This window comes from Dermacentor albipictus, chromosome 2 (genome assembly GCF_038994185.2).
Source record: "Dermacentor albipictus isolate Rhodes 1998 colony chromosome 2, USDA_Dalb.pri_finalv2, whole genome shotgun sequence".
Lineage (NCBI taxonomy): Eukaryota > Metazoa > Arthropoda > Arachnida > Ixodida > Ixodidae > Dermacentor > Dermacentor albipictus.
Genome location: NC_091822.1, coordinates 210,635,172 through 210,657,688, shown reverse-complemented (window position 1 = coordinate 210,657,688; position 22,517 = coordinate 210,635,172). Strand labels below are relative to the sequence as shown.

The following is a 22,517-nucleotide window of genomic DNA, read 5'->3' as shown; positions in this document are numbered from 1 at the left end:
GAAACGAGCGGAGGCAAGCGCAACGACGAAGAACGCGGTGTGACGTCATACCAAACGGCGGCACCCGAAAGGCGCGGCACTGCGCAGCGGCGGAACACCGGTGGCTCGGTGCTACTAGTGGCGCATGCGCAGTAGTTAATAGGGAGCGAGCGAGCGAGAGAGAAATATTCGCGGCGAGGCGCGCGTTGTGACGTCATGTGCCTCCTCGGAGCACCGCCACGGCGAAATCGCAAGTTCGCGGTCAGTAATGCTTTCGCTTTAAAAGAAAATAAATGGGCTGCGAGAGGTTTCAGGTATTTGTGCAAGAAAAAAAAATGGCTGTGGCTTAGCTAAGGTTAAGCCCAGGAAGCATACTAGCCTTTATTTTAGTTGCTGAACCACTGTTTAGCCTGGTGAACTGCTGTTGCTTGGCTATATTTGGTTCGGCTAGACGAAGAAACAACTCATGCAGGCGAGCGCACGAGCTGAGACCCGGCTATGTAGCTACGCGGCCGCGCGCGGCGCAGCAAGGAAGAGCGTGGTTGTGCGGCAAGTATGCTTCGCATAAAATTTGGAGGACGCTGAAGCTTCGCCTTTAAGAGTGGGACGCTATAGCATTCAAAGGCTATGACTGCTTTTCAGGCTTCGCGGCAACTGCAGCTTATGCAACCGTAATATTTACCGGGAAACGCTGGCGGCGAATGCTGTGCCCGAAGGCAAGCTTTCTGTTAGAAACGCGGCCTCTTGCGTGTGTCGATCTCCAGTTATTATTTCGCACTTTTATTGTATCAGTCTGAGAAGAGCTAGCATAAGATATATGCGCTGTCGGTGTTTTTTTTTTTTCATTACACTTGGTTGTGTGCTGCCGTTCTGAAAATTCCGAGGAGGAAAATGAGGAAATAACTTCATTGCGTGCCCTGCGAGTTGGTGGGGAGGGCCAAAGGCCCCGCCTAGGTGCCGGCCAGGAGTTCGTGGGTCCTGGTGGCATCCTCGGCCCGCTGGACGGCCCAAGGTTGATCCTCGAGGGAGGGGCTGAACAGCGCCACTTCCCAGCGCGTGCGAAAGCTGCTGCTAGAGGCCGCGTTCTCTTTATTGTTATATATCCCTTGGCATTCCCATAATATATGCTCCAGAGTGGCTCTGGATTGCATTTGTCCATTCGATATATATCCGGATATATGATGTGCGAGAGCGCAGGATTCGGATACGTCCTAATTTGTAACTGCCGCCATGCGACAGACTGCTTTTTTGTCAATATTGCGTGAGGTCGCGGGAATATGCCCTTCTGTAACCTATTGTGTTTCGTGATGTCATTATATGTGGTCATTCTGTCCTCCCATTCCCGCTCATTTACCGCACCCTCACGTCCAGAGAGTGTCGGGGCGTCACTTGCGACTGCGGCTCGGTCCGTAAGCCCTCGAGCCGCGTCGTGTGCTGCCTCGTTGTTGCCGTCCTCCGCGAGAGAGTGAGCGGGTGCCCAGGTGTATACCTTTCTTTTGCAATTTTGGCCTCCTGCAAGAAGAATGCGTAGTGCCTCCGGGGAGATTCGGCCGTTGGCAAAGTTTCTTATTGCCGTCTGAGAGTCGCTGACTATCGCGGTTGCGTTAACCTGAGCTAGTGCGAGCGCTATGGCTACTTCTTCCGCTGTCTCGTTACTTGTGGCGCGTATCGTCGCGCACGTCTTGCGCTGTTTCTCCCTATCGATTACGGCTGCCGTAAACCCCCGTCTGCGACTGTATCGAGCCGCGTCTACGAACACTGCGTCCTTGTCGCTGCCGAATTTCTTCTGTATCTGCTTCGCTCTGTTCTCTCGTCTGTCCTTATTGTGTTCTGGGTGCATGTTCTTTATGGTATGGGGGGTATTACGATTGTTTCCTTCGTCTCTCTCGGTATGTCCACCTTGACACCATGCTGTTTGTGGTAACCTATGTCTAATCTCGCTAGGATGTGTCTGCCTGCTCTAGTCTTAGGCGTTCATATTGAGCCGAACATTGCGCTTCAATGAGCTCGTCTATCATGTTGTGTAGGCCTAATTGCACCAACTTGTTCGTGCTTGTGCGGATCGGTAGCCCTATGGCTAGTTTGTATATTTTCCGAATGAGGCATTCTAGTGTGATTTTTTCCGCGACCTGCCATTTTAAGTACGGCGCTACGTGTACTATTCCATTTATTATGAAGAAGAAAAGTGGTTCTTTCGGTGAAGGAGGAAAGGCTAGCACTATTTTCTGCAACCCATGCGGGAGTACGGTTCAGCGCCAGCAGAGTGGGGAGATGGGATTAAACGAGAGAGAGGGTAGGAGGGAGAAAGGCAGAAGGTCGTCGTAGCAGCATCAGAGCAGCCCGGCAGGGAGGGCCCAGTGAGTTCGACCGGAGGAGTAGGCTGGAGGTAGACCGTATAGGAGGTGGCCCAGTGGAAGCGAAGTAGTGGCGAATCAGGAAGCTCGAGGTGGAACGGCCATCCGTTGTAGAAATTTTGCTGCTCCGACTGCGAGTTGGCTGCTACTGGTGGGCAGCCCGCCGGCACCGCCTTGGGAAAGCCACCTCGCCAGCCTGTGCCGCCTCTGGTGAACCAGAGACTCTGGAGCACCTCCTGCTGGCCTGTCCTGCTCATCTGCAGCATCGCGGGCGACTTCTGCAAGAGTTCCACGACCTGGGCTCCCATGTTCACGACAGGAAGATAGCCTCTTCCCATGTCGTAATCAGCTACCAGCCTTCCTAAGTGTCGTCGAGTACCTCGATTCGTCGGGGCTCTCAGCGAGACTATAGGAAATTTCTATTACGAAGGCCTGTATTAACCTGATCATGTTTTCCTCTCTCATCCCGCTATGTTTGTGTGCTATCCTTCTGATTAGCCTCATGATTTGCGCTACATTTCCCTCCAGTCTTCTGAGGGTTTCTGCGTTTTTGCCCTTGGCTTCAATGAGGAGCCCCAATACCCTGATCCTATCAACTCTGGGTATGGGTTTACCATCAGCCGTCTTTAACTGTATCTCCCTGCTATGGGTGAGATTTTCCCTGCAGTTGCCTGGTTTGCGACCTCTGCGAGTCGGTCTGTACAGCAACAGCTCCGATTTCTCTGCCGAGCAGGTTAGCCCTGTCCCCTCTAGATATTTTTCGATTGTTTCGACCGCTGTTTGAAGCGTTTGTTCTATTTGCCCTTCACTTCTGTTTCTCACACATAGGGTGATATCGTCAGCGTATAAGGTATGATTGAGTCCCTGGGTTTCTTGTAGCTTGGCTGGCAGCCCGATTAGCGCCAAATTGAATAGCATCGGTGATAAGACCGAGCCCTGTGGCGTATCGGCGCTGTCTATTTCGATCTCCTCCGAAACTAGGTCCGCTATCGTGATCTTTGCCTTTTTGCCCGTTAGAAAATTGCGTACGTAATCGTACGTCCGTTTTACTAGTCCTAGTTCTACTCTATCTAGTATTGTTGCATGCGTTACGTTACCGAAGACTTTCTTAGGTCCAACCCGAGAATTGCCTTTGTCGATCTGCCCGAATCTTCAATGATCTGATGTTTTAGCTGTAACAGAGCGTCCTGCACTGAGAGATTTCTCCTGAATCCTATCATCGTGGGTGGCAGCGCGTGCCAGTCCTCGAGGTAGGTGGTTATCCTCGATAGGACCACGTGGTCCGTGAGTTTCCCCACGTAAGAAGTGAGAGATATGGGTCTCAAGTTCTCAATCTGCAGTCGCTTGCCCGGTTTAGGTATTAACACGACTTGTGCCGTCTTCCATTGCTTCGAAATCTGCCCTGTCTCCCAGGATTCGTTAATATATTCTGTTAACTTAGCTATAGACTCATCGTCCAAGTTCCTTAGCATTTTATTCGTTGCCTCGTCTAGTCCGGGTGCCGATTTAGTATTGAGTTTCTGTAGAGCTGCCCTGACCTCTGACTCGACGATTTTGTTTTCTAATTTGTCATTTACCTGCCCTGTGTAGTCAGGGTGTATGACGGGCGTCGCTTTCGAGATGTATCTTTTCTTGATTTCCTCGAGGAAGTCCTGCTCTGTCCCTCGGTACGTTTGTATTAGCCGGTTTATTCCGAGGAAAAATTTTGTAAAGAATGAAAGACAAGGTATGAGCAACTCTGGTAGTAGAAGAGTGGTTGGGTACGCGTGGTTCAGAATTTCGTTCGAAATTCTCTTTGCCGAAGCGACGACGTCCGACGCCGGAGTTTCTGCGACACGGGGTCCTTAAAGGGACACTAAAGTGAAAAATGATTTCTTCTGCATCAGTAAATCACCGTTCAACAACACCGAAAACACCACTCTTACAGCGATAAGACGTTTGGTAAGCCAGAAAAAGGGCAAGAACGAAATACGGGTGGCGACGCCTACCTAAGTTCCCGCACCTGGGGGCTGTGACGTTTCGGATTTTCATGGCATGTTCCAGGGCCTACTAATTATACATAGCGGTACAGATTGACAGATTGACATTGTGTTCTAAAGGAACCAGATATTAAACATGGCAAGTTTCCGAAACCTTTACTCCGCCAACGCGGCCAAAATGCGAAAACATACTTTGGAATCCCTGACGTCACGCTGAAGTACCGGCGCTGGGGTTTCGGCGCAAAATTCGAATACTGATACTTGGACCTTCATTTTCTCATCTAATAATCAAACTATTTTTTAAAATGACTGCCTGCAGGGTTCTCAAACAATGCTTCATTAGTCTGAACTGATTTATTGTTTCGCTTTAGTGTCCCTTTAACGCCATCGCGTTAAAACAGTGACTTCCAGTGGAGGAAAAGAGCTAGGAAGCTTACCAACAAGTATGCGAACGGTGTAGTAAGCAACCTGACAACAACGAAAGTCAAACGCTATGTCAGAGGGGCTGAGACAATCTCATGGGTGGTGGCAAAGGAAAAGATACCTGCTATCATTAACAACCGAGCAAAAATTCATAAGCCATTCCGCTCTGTGAAAGTGGATGACCAGCGAAGCTGTTTAGCGGACGATACAGAGGTGAAGCAGAATTATGAACAAAGGTACGGACATATCTATTGTCCTGATCGATGGTCATCGTGACGCCATTGGCACGCACACACATTCGCGTTTCACCTGTGTTATTAAATGTGTTCGTCCCATAAGACACCGTGATTGAAGCGTCAGAATCGGTGATCTTTCCTGCAAAAATTTCCACCATAAAGATTCGACTGTCTCACCAGACTACATCGACTGCCGTCAGTGGCGTAGCCAGAAATTTTGTTCGGGGGGGGGGGAGGGCTACGCCACTGGCCCAATATATATATATATATATATATATATATATATATATATATATATATATATATATAGCTGCACGTTGCAGCTCAGCCTCCTCCTTAAGAGGAAGCTTTAGCTCGGGTGCTCCTATTTAAGTACATGTAGAAGGGGAATTCGTTTTTCCCTGCAACCACTTCACCAAATTTGAGGAGGTTTGTTGCATTTAAATGAAAAAGTTTTATTCTAGTGACTACTGCTTTTGAATTTTTCATTTATGTGGTCAATTATTTATTAAAAATTGGCCAAAATTGAAAATTTTCAGGAAGCGAAACTATCAAGTTTAAAACTCCGTGACTCAACAATGAAAAATGATATCACAATTCTGTGAATTGCATCTAATAGTACATCTACAGCGGACAAAATAGATATGCTACACATGAATCTCAAAATTTAGTATTGTGGAAATACGGCTTTTGCAGAACCCTTGTACACAACGTAACCAATTCACGTAAGATACAAATTGACACAGCAAACTTGTCCGCTTTGACTGTTATAATAAATACCGTTTACAGAACCACAATATCTGTTCTTCATGCATAGCTATTAGTATGTAAACGTCGTGCTTCTATTTTTTCAAACTTTCGAATTTTTCAAAATATTTTAAGCAAAATTCAGGCCCTAAATCGAAGTTCTGTTTCCAACAGACACTAGGATTTAACTTTCTCTCTCAAATGCAACCAATTTCAATAAAAGCGATTAGCAGGATTATCTCAGAAAAGCGTTTCTGCGTTTTACAAGCATTTGAATAGGCCGCGTCGGATTGGGCCCGAGCTAAAGCTTCCTCTTAAACAATTTATCGAGGGATCAAATACATGAATAATAACTGCATTGTCATTGCCAAAGATGCTGCAAACAAATTCTTGAAAGCTACGCACTGTAAATACAAGTAAAATATGTATTTTTTCATAAAATATTATACTCGTATGTGCCAAAAATTGTGCCCAACAAAACTGACGTCAATGCTTCCATGTTGTTTGTCTATTTATTAAGTAAAGAAAATATCACACGAACTTTAGAACTATATCAGTTCGAAACTAGGAAAGCAGTGCATGCCGCTGAAATGAAAAATTAAAAGGCAATGAACTGAACAAGTTGAGGACAAATATGTTAATGAAACTTTGTCATTCAAGAACCGTGCTTACATTCTTGTATATATGCAATGGCCAGTGAAAAATCTCAATGACGCTGTCGTTTGTTGCAATGCATTACGCAGGAGTAGCTGTCCCTTGTCGTGTATCGTGAGTAATTGCACCGAAATTACAGTTGCGACAGGGAGCACGTATAAAAAGCAGGAGTTCTGCAAGATATATGAGGGCAAGTCAAATGAATGAGCCAACAACGGGGTACTTTATTTAAAAGTAGTCTTCATGAGAATTTAGACATTTGTCCTATTGACTAACGAGTCGCGTGATTCCCGTCTTATAAAACTCCTTGGGTTGCTGCTTCAAAAAGTCTGTATCTGGTTCCCTTGAGCTGTTTTTTCGGTTGCCCCAAAATGTAGTGATTGCACGATGGTTTTGGCCCGGTCTTGGAATGTCTTTGCAACGTCCTTTGAACCATTTGCTCCAACGCTTCACAGTGGTCAATGAAATGAAGTGTTCAACGTACACGGCAGTTATATGGTGATTAATTTCTGTTTTGGAAACACCTTCAGCTGTCAAAAACTTCGCGACACTGAGCTGTTCAACTTTTGAAGTGTCCATTATGTGACGCAACCATATTCAACCCAGTGTATGAGAGCATTAAAGAACATTTATCTTCACACCTGCGTGTCACTTTTGTAAATGAGACATGCCGTTCTCCTACGCGCATGCCTCGCAGATAATGAACCGAACCATTATTGCGCGGTTAGGGTAGGCTCACTTTCATTCGACTCGCCCTCGTACATAAGAAATGCAAAGATACAATGGGATATACAAATGCGAAAATACGGCTTGATAAAGGACAAAAAAGTGTCACTGGAAACAGAGTTCACTGCATGTATACACAAAACCTCGCAACAAGATATTTAAGTATACGTATAAGTCTCCAATGAGTCTATGTATGTAAGAAGAAGTAACTGTATATAATGCGTCAAACAAGGCAAATAAACATGTTGCACAATCACAGATTCACAGAATCCTAGATTCCGCCCCCATTCCATCCACTCCTTCCGATGTATTGCGCGCGACGGAAGGCGGCGCGCTTGCTCCCCGCTTTTCTCCTTTGCGCCCACAAGACTGAGCCAACATCGTCAGCTCACCCATTCCACCTCCCCTCTCACGCTTTCACTCGCACATACAGCATGCAGCGCGTGGTCACGATGTTATCACCCTTGGACTTTATACGAAACATGAGGGCGACGGCGACGGCAGGAATGCGCCTGGAGTGTCCATATAATTGCTTTCGCAATAATATAATAAACGTATCCGGCAACTGAAGCGTCCCGTCGCCCATTACTTTCCGCAAAAGAAGTATCAAAATCAAACTTTCACCATGCGACAATTCGCTGCGCCGCAACAATGTATTTTTTTTTTCTGTGAGGCGGAGGCACCGAAATGAAAAAAAAAACGCTTAGGAAAGTATGTTGGCCAGAATCGAATGCCTACTTCGGGCACCTAATGGGGCTACGGAAGGAATACCGAAGAAAACATGAGACGCTTGGTCCACTGAGAACCATACGCATACTGCTCAGTATCCTACAGCGGCGAAACAAGAGTTTCCGGAAAGGTTCCGCTCAAGGAATGCGGTGCAATCCTTCGAGTCCCCACAGTGATGGCGGCGAGCGACCACTGTTTTTTTTCTCGTCTGCTAGACAGAAAGCGTCCAAAACTCTGTCAGGTGAAAATCCACTCGGCCAGAGCAAACCGAACGCGCACCGAAGTGCACCGCACGGTGGTCGGGGCCATACGAGAAAGACGAATGCGCTCTGGCTGGCTCTGGCAGCCCGCGGGTAGGGTAGCGAGAACAGAAAAAAAAAATGAAGAAGAGGCTCAATGTGTCCTCGCGAATAAAAGTCAAAGTAGAAAAAATAAATAAGAACGTAGTTACTTTGGCTGGCTTTAGTGTCTTGACCTGGATGTTCTGGCTTAGGTTAAAAAAAATTTTGGTATTTTTTTATGTGACATGACGGCACAAATGAACCACCCCAACGCTTCGTCTCATTGGACCTCGCTGCGTGCTTTGTGAACTTGTCTGTTAGTGTGTTCATTTGGCTTGTCTCGTTCTATGTTCCGATGTAAGACTTTAGAAAAGTCAATGGACCTTTTTCGTCAAATGTTTATAAGAACATTAAACCCACAAAGTTCCGCAATTGAAAATTTAAAGCACAACTTTGGAAATGTCTATGCACTTTTCACATCAAGAGCTTATGAGATTTATACCCATAAAGTTTCGCAATTGATATCCATGCGCTCCATAGATTCCGTGGCCTCAGTGAGATGCCTCGGCGAGCCCGCTCACCATCAAAGCGCCCTTGAAACTTTGTGCTCGGATGGGACTGCTTGGCGTTATGTGACTCCCGGTGTATGGGCGTTGCCACGAAATCCAGCCCGAGTTTGCAATCTTCGCGGTTAAATGTCTTTTCGAGCGTCAAAAAGACATTCTAGACAAAATTCAGAGGGATTTCCGGCGCCGGGGGTCGCTTTGGTCGGCGGTGCATGGACAGCACGAAAAAATTTCGGGGGGGGGGCTGAAGCCCCATAAGCCCCCCCCCCCTGGCTACGCCCCTGACTGCCGTGGAGACCGCTGCTATTCGTTGTGCACTTTGTGTAATTTCTGATGAACTACTCAAGAAATGGAGCGTGTTCAGGGACTCCCAGGCTGCTCTTCATTGTTTGGTTTCAGCCTTATGCCACGAACCCCAGGAACAACTAGTTCTAGAAATCAGACTGCTGCTTCACCACCTCGTCGAGCAAGGACACGACATCACGTTACAGTGGATTCCAGGCCACTGTGGCATGATGGGCAATGAACATGCCGACGCAGCAGCCCGATCTGCACATGAGGAGAGTGCAAGACTCCGTTCCATTCTCAAGAATAGGCACTGCAATGAAAATTCGTGTGCTTGCAAATGAAGGCATGAGGACTTTATGGAACACACTATGTTTGAAGCACACACGTCTACACCGACTGGACCCGTCCCTTCGACTTCGCCCCCATCTGGACTCTCTCGACTCGAGACAGCAGTACTTTGCCGACTGTTGCTTGGCGTCACTTGCACAGGATCTTTCGCCTTCCATGTCGGTATGGACGAGAGCGCGGCTTGCAGTCACTACGGCGGCGAAGAGACTATAGAACATGTACTTTGCCACTGTCCTTGATACAGCGCCCACCGGCTGCCACTAGCGGCTGTCACTAGAGACCGCCTTGGCACGCCACTTTCAGAACAGTCAGTCTTGGAATGCCGACATGAACTGTCGTCGCACCGAAAGTTGGTCAAGGCTTTGTTGACATTTTTACGTGGCAGTGGCCTATTAAACATACTATAATGATCCCATTTCGTTCTTTTTCATTGTTTTCACGCTTTTATTTTTGTCACCACTCTTCTTTCCGTTTTCACTTTCCCTTTCCCTTCCCCTAGTGCAGGGTAGTAGAGCCGAGGTTTTCACTCTGGTTAACTTCCCTGCCTTTCTCTCATTTGCATCGCTTTCCCACTCTCTCGCATAAGATAATGAATGGCTCATGCCGCGTCACAGGGCACCTGACCAGGTCTGACCATGTTGAGCTGACAAACGTAGAGCATACATTGCGCGATAGCGATCATGACAGCAAAGTATTACATCGCTACGCGCTGCGGAAAGGTTTGAAATTTCAGACCGAACGCCGTTTTTCCTTCTCCTCGCCACCGGCGCGCTCCAAGCCGGAGGATGACGTACTCGCGTCATTGCGACTACGTGCTCTAGTCCGCAGATGGAAGTCGCTCGTGGTGACACGTGATTTAGAGAATTATTCAAGGCACCATCTGTTATTTGCGTGATCTCTAGAGAAATAATTTAACACACAAAGAGAACATCTGCGTGTTTTTTGTTTTACTTCTCCCCAAAGCAAGATAAATGTATTTCCGCTTCGTCTGCTTGTTCCCAAGATCGTGCAGTCACGTGCGCAGGTACCTAAACTATGCGATATTCTACCGTGTGCGCCGCGCGTGATCACGCTCTGCGATCCGCTTGTTCTGCTTCAGTATTTGTGTAGCACTGAACTATACCGCTAGTCATGTGTCTGTGCATAGCGCGCAACATCGTGCGCTGCACGAACAAGGCAACAGCTCCCGTGCGACGCTGTCCAGTGGGATAAAATTACAATAAAACTTGTTGCGGGGATAGTTGGTGATGTGTTGTTTGAAACTGATGGTAGCGCTAAAAAGAGCGAACACACGGTGAAACGATGACACGACGACGACGAAACGCTACTGACAACTGGTTTATTTCTTGAAAAGGGTTCAATATTTAAGAGAATCACAACACATGTGCACAACCGTACTGCGCCAGCCTTCTTTATCGCAATATCGCAAACAGTCACAGGAAGTGAAATGATAAAACACCCAAGCTGCAAGAAGTGAACACATGATCAATTGATGAAAAGCCATAGGTTACTGTTTTGAAATCTCTTCAGAAGTGTGCGCTCAGCCGAGTACAAATTTATTGAAACATCGCTGATGCACAGGCCCACCTTTCCTGTATGTGAAAAGCTTTCAGCAAAACTCTAGCTTTAGCGCTTGCACTTCTGCCCAGAACCATTGCTTCTTTGAACCGTGGCACGCACTCCCAACCATCACATGCGAAACTAAATTCGCAAGTTTGTCTTGTTTTGTTCATTTTTGATAGTTTTCCCTTAAGCGGTCATTGATGCAACGCCCCGTCTGCCCCATATAGCCCTTGCTGCAGGATGGATGGATGGATGGAGTAACTTTATAGAAAGGTCCTGCGAGCTAGGGGGCGCAAGGTCCCATAGAGCGGGCTACTCCCACGTTGGGACCGGGAGTTGTAACTCCCTGGCCGCATCGTGGGCTCGCTGGACGACCCAGAGCTGCTCCGCCAGGTCCGTGCTGCGTAATGCGTCTTGTAGCCGGGCGGATTCTTGATCCTTGTTTGCGTGGGTCCGACCACACGGCCAGAGCAAGTGATGTACGTCTAGTGTGCTATGGCAATTTTCGCAATATGATGTTTTGTATAGGTCAGGCATGTAGTGATGTAGTCTGTTCTGCGTGGGGTACGTGTTTGTTTGAAGCATTCTGAACGTCAGGACTTGAGGCCTGGTGAGCTTATTGTGAGGTGTGCTGTATATTCTGCGGTCTAGATAAAAGTGCTTTATGATCTCGTTATATGTGAAGGGAGGGTCCCGATTCTCGCTGGGATGGTCACGACCAGAATAGGTGGCGTCGCGGAAGGTTAGGTCTCGCGCGCTCCTGTGAGCCATCTCATTGAGATTGCGAGGGGCGTCCTCGATCTCTCCGAGGTGTGCCGGGAACCAGCAGATGGTGTGATGCTGCAGCGGTGCGGATCTATTGATTATTCGTAGTGCTTGTCTTGCAACTGCTCCTTTCTGAAAGGCTTTGACGGCCGAGCGTGAATCGCTGTAGACGTGGGTGGTGGTCGGGTCTGTGAGCGCGAGTGCGATGGCAACCTGTTCTGCTATCTCGGACTTGTGGGTCTTGACTGTGAGAGCGTTTCTCACTTGACCTTGCTTATTGATCGTGGTGGCAACGAAGGCCTTCCTGGTTGCGTACTGTGCCGCGTCAACGAAACAGGCTGGGATCTTCTTATCACGTATTTCGCGCAGGATGAACGATCCGCGTGCCAGCCTTCTGGGTTGATGGTGCGCGGGGTTCATGTTGCGCGGCAGTGGGCGAACCGTGTAGGAGTTGCGTGTGTCCGTCGGAACGCTTTGACATAGATTCTCGATTACTGTGGTGTCATGACCTAGTTTGGCTAGGATTTCTCTACGCGGTTTGGTTCCAGAGAGTCTTGTCCATTGAGCCCGTTCTTGAACTTCGGCGATTTCTTCAAGTGTGTTGTGTACCCCCAGTTGCAGCAAGAGCTCTGTCTCGGTGTTCTTGGGGATTCCCAGCGCTAGTTTGACTAGCTTCCTCAGTTGTACATTGAGTTTGTCCTTCTCCGCTACCTTCCATCTGTGCATCCTTGCTGCAGGACAGCTAGGGGAATAGAGTATACCACTCCTAGGGCACACCTGACGAAGACATCTTCATGCTGCTTTTTGCAACTGCGCTGACGTTCACCGCAGATGCGGGGGCACAGCTTCGCCAACTTTTTGGCGCAGAAAAAACAAGCGGCACATTGTGCCTGCTGGCCACTTTTTTGAGTTTGTGTCAAACCTTTTGAATGTAAGGCATCACCTCAGGTTTGGTCTTAACGCGTTCAGGTCCAGCGTTCATTCGTCGGGGACCAAGTTTCTTGGGGAGGGTTTCAGCGTCTGCTGCAAGGACCGAGCAAGGGAAGCCTGCGGGCAAAAGCCTGCGAATCTAATTGTCAAAGCTAAAAAGCATTTCGTGCGGGCACGACTTCTGAAGCGCCGATTCTATGCAGAGAGATGCAACTGCTCTTTCCACGATCTTCGAATGAGACAATTCATGAGGCAAAAGCTCTTTCTTTGCACGTGGGAAATAGGCCAACAGGTGTGTGCCTTAGTTGTCTTCAGCCTAAGGTCTTAAAAACGTGTCTCCCCATTTTGCGGAAGTTCATGGGTAAAAGCCAGGCCTTTGCCATGGTCGTTAAAAGTACTTAAGACCTGTCGTACAGAATCTTCAAAAGAAGTGCCATTACGAACATTTAAGAAGATCAAAACATCATCGACATATCTAAAAACCTTTAAAACCGGGCCTCCTATAAAATCTCGATCCAAAAGGCGATCAACATGAGGTAAAAAGATGTCGCACAAGATAGGTTTAACACAGGACCCTATACAAATGCCACTGCGCTGCAGAAAAGGCTGCCGGTCGAAAAGGATAAAAGTGGCACTCAGATAAAATTCTAAAAGCTTTAAAAAAAGATCAAGAGTGTGGGGACCCCTTTTGGGACCCCTGTCTCCTGTTCACGCGCGACTTGGGCCATTCGGCCGCGCGATCGCTGGGGACACGCAGTTCCAAGCCTTATTTTGGATAGCGCACATTCCCCGCGGCCGCGGGCGCCGGCGCGACGCGGAGCCTGCTGCTTGCGCGCGCGGCTCACGTTACGCCGTGCGCCGCGCGTAAGAACAGTGCCTGAGGAGCGGGCCCCTCTCGCCCTCTCTTCGGTTTCTCTCTCCTTCAGCATCGGAGGTGCGCGGGCGCTTTCGCCCGGACAGATTGACTTTCGGTGCTCTTGGCTGGTGGTGGTGGTAGAAACATTTATTGCCAATGATATGAATGGTGGGGGCGAAGCCCCCTACATGGCACTTGAGTGCTCGCTTACTATGAGGGGGGCACCCTTACAAAGCAAAGGAGAGTCCTTGAAGCGCAATCCTTCTTATTGCACTGGAGATGATCCGGCACTGGTCTTGAGCGGAAGTGCAGGTCAGAAGAGTCTCCCAGTAAGACACCGCCACGGCAGGTGATGGGGGATGAGGGAAGGTGGGGCACGTGAGGAGGGTGTGCAGGAAGTCTCCTGGTTTGCCGCAAAGTTTGCATGTTGAGGGGAATTGGTCTGGGTATCTGGCATGTAGTAGTATGGGGTATGGAGCAGTCCGAGTTTGTAGTCGACGCCAGTGTGCGGCCTGCTCTATGGTGAGGGATGGGGCTGGGGGTGTGTATTCCCTTCGTTTGTCCCGGTAGTACGAGAGAATATCACGGAAGGAGAGCAGGCACTCCCCGGCCCGTAGAGGGGGCTCGGCTCCCACTGCCCGGAATGTGAGACCTCGGGCGAAGGAGTGAGCCTCCTCGTTGCCGGGGAGGCCAGCATGTGCTGGCGTCCAGATTAGCGTTATGCGGCGCCGGGGCTGCCAGGAGCGTAGTAAGCGCGCAGCGGTGCGGGATATGTAGCCATTGGCATAGTTGAGAATGGCGGATTTGGAGTCAGTGATAATTTTGGTGGCAGATGAAGAGATGAGAGCAAGCGCGATGGCTGCCTCTTCTGCCTCTGTGGTGGAATTGGTGATGATTGAACTGGAGGTTAGAAGCTTTGCTCGATTGTCGGCTACCGCCAGGGCCATACGGGAGCCTGACGTATATTCCGCTGCGTCCACGTAGACCACCTCATGGTCCTCGCCATACTGTTTGTGTAGGGCCCGAGCCCTTGCTCTTCGGCGGTTCCCGTCTCGCTCAGGGTTCATGTTCTTGGGGACAGGGGGTATGTTGAGGTTAGAGCGGAGGATAGGAGAAAGGGCGACCCTCTCGGTAGGGTGTGTAATAGGGGTTAGGTTTAATTGGGATAACAGAGTGCGGCCAGGCTATGAGTTAGACAGACGGGATATTTGTGCCGTAAAGGTGGCTTCTCTGAGTTCCTCAAAGGTGTTGTGGACACCGAGTTTGAGGAGTCGGTCATTGGATGTGCTGGGAGGAAGGCGTAGAGCTGCTTTCGTGCAACTCCGTAGGAGCGCGTTTACTCGATCTCTCTCCTTCTGTCGAAGGGGTAGGTAAGGAAGAGCATATGCGGTGCGGCTTATTATGTAAGCCTGGGTGAGGCGAAGCGTGTTTTCCTCGCGTAAGCCAGCCCGGCGGTTCGCTATGCGGCGAATCAGTCGGGTGGTCTGTTGAGCGTGTGTTTGGAGAGTTTTTATGACTTCTCCGTGCGCGCCATGAGAGTGGATAACTAGCCCTAGCACTCGGATTTTTGATACTAGTGGGATGGGGTGAGTACCTAGCGTAAGGGTGATGGGAGGAACGACTGAATCGTGTTGCTTGTGGCGGTATAGAAAGAGCTCCGATTTTGAGGGGGAGCAGGTCAGGCCACGCTCTCGTACATATGTGTCGATGGTGGTTAGTGCCAGTTGTAGGTGTTGTTCTATTTCGGCGTTACTGCCTCGGTTTGTCCAGACAGTGATGTCGTCGGCGTAGAGGCTAAAATGGATGTCGGGGATTTCAGCTAGTTGTTGGGGTAGGTGAAGGAGTGCTATATTGAATAATATAGGGGAAAGGACGGCTCCCTGGGGCGTACCTCGTGCCCCGAGTGTGATACCTGGGAGGCTGTGGTCACCGAAAGTAAGTGTGGCTGTGCGGTGGCTGAGGAAGTCTCGGATGTAGTTGTACATCCTGGCTCCGACTCCCAAGGTTGTAAGGTTTTGTAGGATAGCTGAGTGTGTAACGTTGTCAAATGCCTTAGTAAGATCCACACCTAGAATAGCTTTGGTGTCGTTGGTTTGAGAGTCTAGAATGTGATGTTTTAGCTGTAGGAAGACGTCCTGTGTGGAAAGTCCAGGACGAAATCCAAACATGCAGGTGGGCATCAGATCATTGCTTTCTAGGTAACGGCAGAGCCTGGTCTGGAGTACGTGTTCCATCAATTTGCCCACCGAAGATGTCAAAGAGATGGGTCTGAGGTTAGAGGTGAGCAGAGGTTTCCCGGGTTTAGGTATGAAGACGACTTTGGCCTCTTTCCATTGCGATGGGAGGGTGCCCTTTTGCCAGCACCCGTTAAAGTATTCGGTAAGGGCCGTAATGGATTCGGCGTCGAGATTCCGGAGTGCCTTGTTATGTACCCCGTCCGGACCGGGGGTTGAGCACGTGTTAAGTCTCTGGAGTTCAGCCTGAACTTCTGCTTCTGTAATGGGTTGGTCGATGAAGTCGTTAGGGGGGCCTGCATAGTCGGGGTGTGTTAAAGGAGGGTGTGTGGGGAAGTACAGGTTTCGAAGTTCTTGAAGGAGTTCCAATGGAGGTGTATCGGAAGTATGTATGAGTTTGGTGAGGTTGTGTCTTTGTGTAGTCTTAGACTGTGTGGAGTCTATTAAGTGTCTAAAGAGGTTCCAGGTCTGAGGTAAACTCATATTGCCATCTAGCTTGTTGCATAGTGATTCCCAGTTTTGTCGTGAAAGAGTCGCTGCGTGTGTCTCTATCTCTTTATTGAGACGGGCGAGGCGGCGTCTAAGTGTCCGGTTCCAACGCTGCCTTTGCCAGCGTCGTTCTAGGCTTGCTTTAGCTTCCCATAAATGTAGAAGGTGGGAGTCAACTGTGTCGCTGGGGTAGTCCTCCCATAGGGGACGAGTTGCGAGTCGGACATCACTTTGTAGTTGTTTGGACCATTCGGTGATGTCCTTGATGGGGGTGGAGGTGCGGGCTGCTCTACATGATCGGAAAGAGTCCCACTTCGTGAAAGTGGAGCCTCTGGGAGGTCTGCGGGGTAGTTGAATGTTTAAGAGAATTTCGATGATGCAATGGTCACTACCCAAATTCTCTTGTGTGTTGCACCATGTGGAGTGAGGGAGGCGATGTGCGAACGTAAGGTCTGGCGTAGTGTCTCTACAGACGCTGGTTCCCGTGCGTGTTGGAGAGGTAGGGTCGGTGAGTAGAGAGAGACCGGCTTGTTGCGCTGCTAACCACACACGACGGCCTTTCGGTGTGTCATGTGGGTAACCCCAAGCCGTATGCGGGGCATTAAAGTCTCCTACAACGAGTAAGGGGCACTTGTTTGCTATGCGCTTCGCAAGTGTAAAGAGGCGTTCGAAGTTGCTTTGTAGGCACTTTGGGTGGCTATATACATTTAGGATGAAGAGACTGTTCGCTCGAGCGTGTTGCGGCACAAGCTCAATTAGAAGGTGATCAATGTCTTGAATCGGTAGGGTATGGGAGATGGTGGTGATTGAGCGACTAACTAGAAATGCTACCCGGGAGGGTAGGGGAGATGTGGGCAGAATAGGAGTATAGCCAGGGAGGGTAAGTGGGTTGGAGGGTTCCTGCAGGGCAAGGATGTCGGGCCCCGTTGCGCAGGACAGCAGTTGGTGGACGACATGACGCTTCTGGCGAAAGCCCCGGCAGTTCCACTGCCAGAGTGTAAGATTACGGTTTGGAGCTGCCATCATGAGAATCGATAGCAGGGGAAGGAATAACGGGGGGGTGGGAGTCGTGAGCTATGACAGGCATAGGGTTGTCGTTTCCCTCCGTTGCTTTAGCCTTCTTGCGTCTATTTGGGGTGGGGTCCCGCTTCGGGAGGGCGGTTGAGTAAGAATTGAGCTGGGACTCAAGATCGCTACATCGGTCAGAGAAGCCTTGGGTTAGCACGTCTAATCGTTGGTTAAAAGAAGTATTATCTTGCGTTAAGTGAATTACCGCGTTTTTGAGCGTTGCACATTCCTGGTTGATGTGAGTAATAGCGGCCTGCAATTTTGCCTCAAAGCGAGCAGCGAAGGACTCAAGCAGGGTTGGAATGTCGTCTCGTGAGGTAGCGGTGGGGGGAGTGGGTGCTGTGCATGCAGTTGAATTTGCGGAGGGTTCGGTGTCAGCTTCCATTGCTAGCAAATCAGGAGAGGAAGTAGGGTTGGAGTGACTGGGTAAGGTATGGGCAGTGGGTGGGTTGGGGGTGGGAGGCTGGTATGCGGCAGGAGCGGGGGCAGGTGGAATGGGAGATCCAGAGGCAAGAGCACTTATCTGGGTTTGCAGTTTGGCGATATGTTGATGAAGGGCGGCGGCTTCTTTCCGGGCTGCTGTAGCTTCTGCTTTGGCCGCCGCTGCCTCCTCCTGGGATTTTGCAAGGGCGTGTTGCAGATTGGGAGTCGCCGTCATGGATGGCATGTGCTTGTGAGAAGAGAGGGGAGTGCCCCAGGCTTGCTTCAACGGCGCTGTCCAGGCTTGCTTGTGTTGATTGGGCGACAACTGGGGAAAATTGTCCCCGGATGTGATCAATTCTTGATGCCGCGTTTGTGGGTGGCTCGGCTGTTTCCGTGTCTGGTGAAGGTTTCGTCCCTTGCAGGATCCCGTGCCGGTAAGGTGAGGGCCCTCGCACAGAATGCAATTAGGCGTGCAAGGAGGTTCTTGTTGCGGATGTTGTATCCCACAGCGGGGGCAGAGATTGGTCTTGGGGCTTGGGCATACGTCATGACGGTGACCCGGTTGTCTGCAATTAGTGCAGGCTTCCGGACTGCCGCGGTATTGGGTGCAGCGGTGGATGGCTCCCATGTATTTGATGGAGTTCGGGACTGCGCTTGCGTCGAAGGTGATTAGGATGGAGTGCGTCTTTCCCATGCGTCGGGCTGCTAGTATGGTGTGCTCTGGATTTCTTCTGACCAGGTCTTGGTAGAGTTGCATTGGGGTCTCGTCGTCATAGGCGTTTGTGATGACTCCTCTGGTAGCCCCCGGTGGGGGTGCCACGTAAGCTGCGCACGGGTAGGTTCGGTCTCCAATGGTGAGGGAGGTCAGCGTCTTCAGTCTCGGCAGTTGGGAAATGTGTTGTTGCCATGGTGAAAGTATTGTTGGTCGGGTGGATACGAAGGCAGAAGTCGTCCGGGAGAGTGATTTGGAGCTGGGTCTGCACTGCCTTACTGAGTCGAGGTGTTGGGATGTCAAGGAGTCGCACTTCACCTCGCGGGCGAACGACCACTCTAATAGCGTTGGGTGGGAGTGGCGGCAGTTGCTTGCTGCGTTGCACTGTGAGGCGAGCCTCCTTGGTTGCAGGTGGTAGGCGGGCCAGCGTCTTGCCGCTGCTAGTTGCGGCTGCTGCGTCGGGCGCAGCGTTCCTGGCGTTCGGGTTTGCTGCCTCGGAGGTAGCGTTGTCTGAGCGTTGAGGTGGTTTCGGCGAATTGGCCGGTCGGGAGGCATAGGCTTTATATATAACTGGTGTCCAATCGTCTGAATGGAGCTCTTGTGCGGTTACGGTGTGTCCTTCAACCGTTACTTCCATGTTAGCGGTTGGCATCGCAGGCAGAGTGGCGGAGTCCGAGTGAGGCTTAGCTCGACGGCTGAGCGTCTCTCCGGAGCTGGGGAGCCGGAGTCGTCGGGGTCTCGGGGCGAGCCGTGCCGCTCGCGGTGCCTCGGGGGCCCCCGGCTGGGGGCGGCGGTTCGGGCCGACGTACGTGCTGTGGAGCAGTGTTCAGGCACGTCTTACCTCGACGAGCGCGCGTGGTGTTCTCCGGTGCTCTTGGCTGTCGGACGTGCGGACCCTCTTGGTCCCGCGCCCCTCTGAGCAAGGCGGCCCCCTTTTGTGTGGCGAACCTGCTCGGAAGAGCCAGCGTGGCGGAGCAGACTTCCCGGGGGCTTTCACCCGTAGTCTGCGGCTGCCACCCCAGTGCCATATTCCTGTACTGTACTCGCATTTTGTACGTAGCAGGGAATAAACCCCCATTCGTTGGTGCCACGGCTGGAGTCGTCTCTACGCCTTGCCGGTGAGTCAGCGAACCCGCCGCGGCGCCGCTTTGCGTGCGCTGCGGAGTGGGGACGAGCTACATGTCTCCTTAGACCTTAGCTAGCCGGGTCCCGGGCACGTTAGCCCGAAGCCCCCACATATCTGGCGCCCAACGTGGGGCCCGAACCCACGACCCTGAGATTAAGAGTCTCATGCTCTACCGACTGAGCTAGCCGGGCTCAGTTGGCCTGGAGGGCAACCTTTTCGCAGCACCGTCGGCCGGCCTCCCATAGGCCCGCACGAGATTTCTCCGCCGTTCGCCGGTCGCTTAGGGCCACGAGCGGGCACATCCCGGCAGGCACCCTGTGAGCCTCGCCCGGACCAATTGCCGCTGCACAACGCAGCCGCGCAGTTGCTATCATCGCTGATGGAAATGGCGCAATCTGAGGCTAGCGTCAGGCCTCCCGTGGTGGACCCTAGTCCCCCTAGGCCTGCCCTGCCGAGCAACTTCAAGGTACATATTCCGACGTACAGCGGTTACTCAGACCACATGAGCGCTACGGAATACCTGGAGTCTCTATGCCAATACCAGAAAGCGATGAGGCTGGAAGACAGCGTGATTATAGGCACCATACTGCCTGTCTCGCTGACCGCCCAAGCTGCGCGGTGGTACCGCCTAGTCGGACAGCGCGCTCGCAGCATGGAGGAGTTTAGGACGCTGTTCAGCCATGAGTTCCTCCCTCCTGACTATGAGCGACGCATGCGGCGCGAGTTGGAGCTTCGAACCCAACACAGGGACGAATCTCTGCTCGAGTACGTGAGAGCCATGCAGGAGCTTTATCTCCTAGCAGAGGACTCGGCGTCGAACTCTGAGAAGGTGGAGCGGGTGATTCGGCAAGCCCACCCAACCTTCGCCGCTTACCTTCGAAACGGCCGGTTCCACGACCTGGACGATTTGGCCGCTGAAGCGAAGCGTATTCAGGGTGACATTCTGGCCGCGCGGGCCTACCGCCCGCCGCCGCCAGCGTCGTTGTCCCTTGAACCCCGGTGCGCTTGGAACGGTGGCAACGTGCTTACGCCCGCCCCTTTCCGGCTAACCGATGCAACGGCAGCCCCCGGAGAAACAGAACGAGGCGCGTGGGAGCTCTCTGACCGCGCTCTTGACCCGTACTCGTATGCCAGGCGGGCGCACACAGTCGCCCAGCCCGGCCGAGCACGAAACTGGAACCGCCGAAGCGGCCCGGCGGTGGAAACTGATACCAATGCCCACACGGCGCAACAGAAACCACCGCCGGCGCGCAGCGCGCCGCGAGCAGCTCCGCCTGCACGCAGCGTCGTCTGCTACAAGTGCAATGAGACGGGCCACATTGCCCGGGAGTGCACAAACCGCCGCGCTACCGAAGGGCACAATCGCCCGACGGGAAACGGCGTGCGCCGCCGGTGACTCTGCCTTCGCCGGCGGTGCCTGAAACAAGGGGTTCCTTAGCCCCGATGGCGTGTAGGGTCGGAATTAATGACCCGTCGCCAGCACCCTTCCTTGCGCTCACGATCGCTGGTCGAACGTTTGCAGCGCTACTGGACAGCGGCGCCACAGCCTCGCTGTTCGGGGAGGAAGTTTTGGCTCACTCACGCCGGCACTCAGTCAGGCTGCGAGCCTGCAACACCGCCTTCCATCTCGCGAGTGGTGCGGCTACCTCGTGTGGCTCGGCGAGATTGGTTGTGCGCTGGGAGGAGCGTGTACGCCGTCACAGGTTCGTGTACCTCCCTGGTCTGCCCGTACCCGTGATAGTAGGCCGAGACTTTCTGGCCCACACTGGGATCGTGATAGACATTGCGAACAAAGGATACAGGGAGGGCCCTGGTGCGCCCCTGAAACCTTTTGCGCATTTCCCTGTCGCTTCGGTGGCACCTAGAGCCCCAGGCGCGACACCACGGCAGGAGGAGGGGCGAGTCCCGTTGACCCCCCAGACTCCGGCTGTCACGAAACCCGCTGTACGCGGCCCCTCGTCGGCCAGCGAAGCGGGCAGAGCTCGTTGCGAGACTCATTCTCCCGAGCCGAGCGCAGCACTAGCGGATCGGATTTCATGTAATCCTACGATCGCAAGCGCGCGCGGCGAAACGAACCGCTCGCTGCCGCCTTTGCCTGGCAGTTTGTCGGAACGTGAGAAGGCGCGCCTGTCATCGCTGCTGAACCAATTTCACGCGATGTTTACAGATCGGCCGGGACGCACCACTCTTGTGCGACACCGGATCGACACAGGCGACGCGCTACCGTGGAAATGCAATCCTAGGCCCGTGAGTGTGGCCAAAAGGAAAGCTATCGACCTTGCAATGGACGAAATGATCGAGACTGGCGTAATCCGCCGATCTAATAGTCCGTGGGGTTCTCCGGTAGTGCTGGTCCCGAAAAAAGACGGCTCCCCTCGTCTTTGCGTGGACTACCGCCGACTCAATGAAGTCACTCGGAAGGATGCTTACCCTATGCCGAGCATTGACTCAATCGTGGCGAGCCTAGGTGGTGCACATTATTTTACCACTCTAGATGCTAGCCGCGGTTACCTACAAGTGCAGATGGAGCCAAGGGACGCGGAGAAAACCGCTTTCACCTCACATAGAGGCTTGTACGAGTTCACTCGCATGCCCTTTGGCTGCTCGGGCGCTGCAGCGACTTTCCAGAGATTGATGGACAGAGTTCTGGGAAGGGCAAAATGGCAATACGCCCTAGCCTACCTAGACGATATTGTCCTCTTCTCTCGCACCTTTGAGGAACACCTCCGCCACTTGGAGGACATCCTCGGAAGGATGCACGCTGCCGGGATCACTCTGAACCCGAAGAAAGCTCAGATCGCAGAGACCCGTGTCTCACTGCTGGGCTTTACAATAGAGCGAGGCCGTGTTTTGCCGAGCGAGGACAAGGTCCGAGCTATCCTCGAGTACCCAACGCCGGCGAACATACAGGCCCTCAGACGCTTTTTGGGCATGGTGAATTACTACCGCCAATTTGTGCCCAACTGCACCGCTCTACAGGCTCCCTTGACCTCGTTGTTGAGGAAGTCTACAAGCTGGAGCTGGGGTCCGGAGCAAGATGA

At 51.8% G+C, this 22,517-nt stretch overlaps 1 protein-coding gene and 1 non-coding gene across 11 annotated transcripts in view; both read right to left on the bottom strand.

Moving 5' to 3' along the window:
• LOC135896749 (kinesin-like protein KIF12) overlaps positions 1–22,517 on the bottom strand; it is a 535,077-nt gene that overhangs the window by 364,296 nt on the left and 148,264 nt on the right. The gene's annotated exons all lie outside the window — the stretch shown is intronic.
• On the bottom strand, positions 19,595–19,667 carry TRNAK-CUU (transfer RNA lysine (anticodon CUU)). The gene has a single exon. It is a non-coding gene; the product is annotated as a tRNA-Lys (tRNA).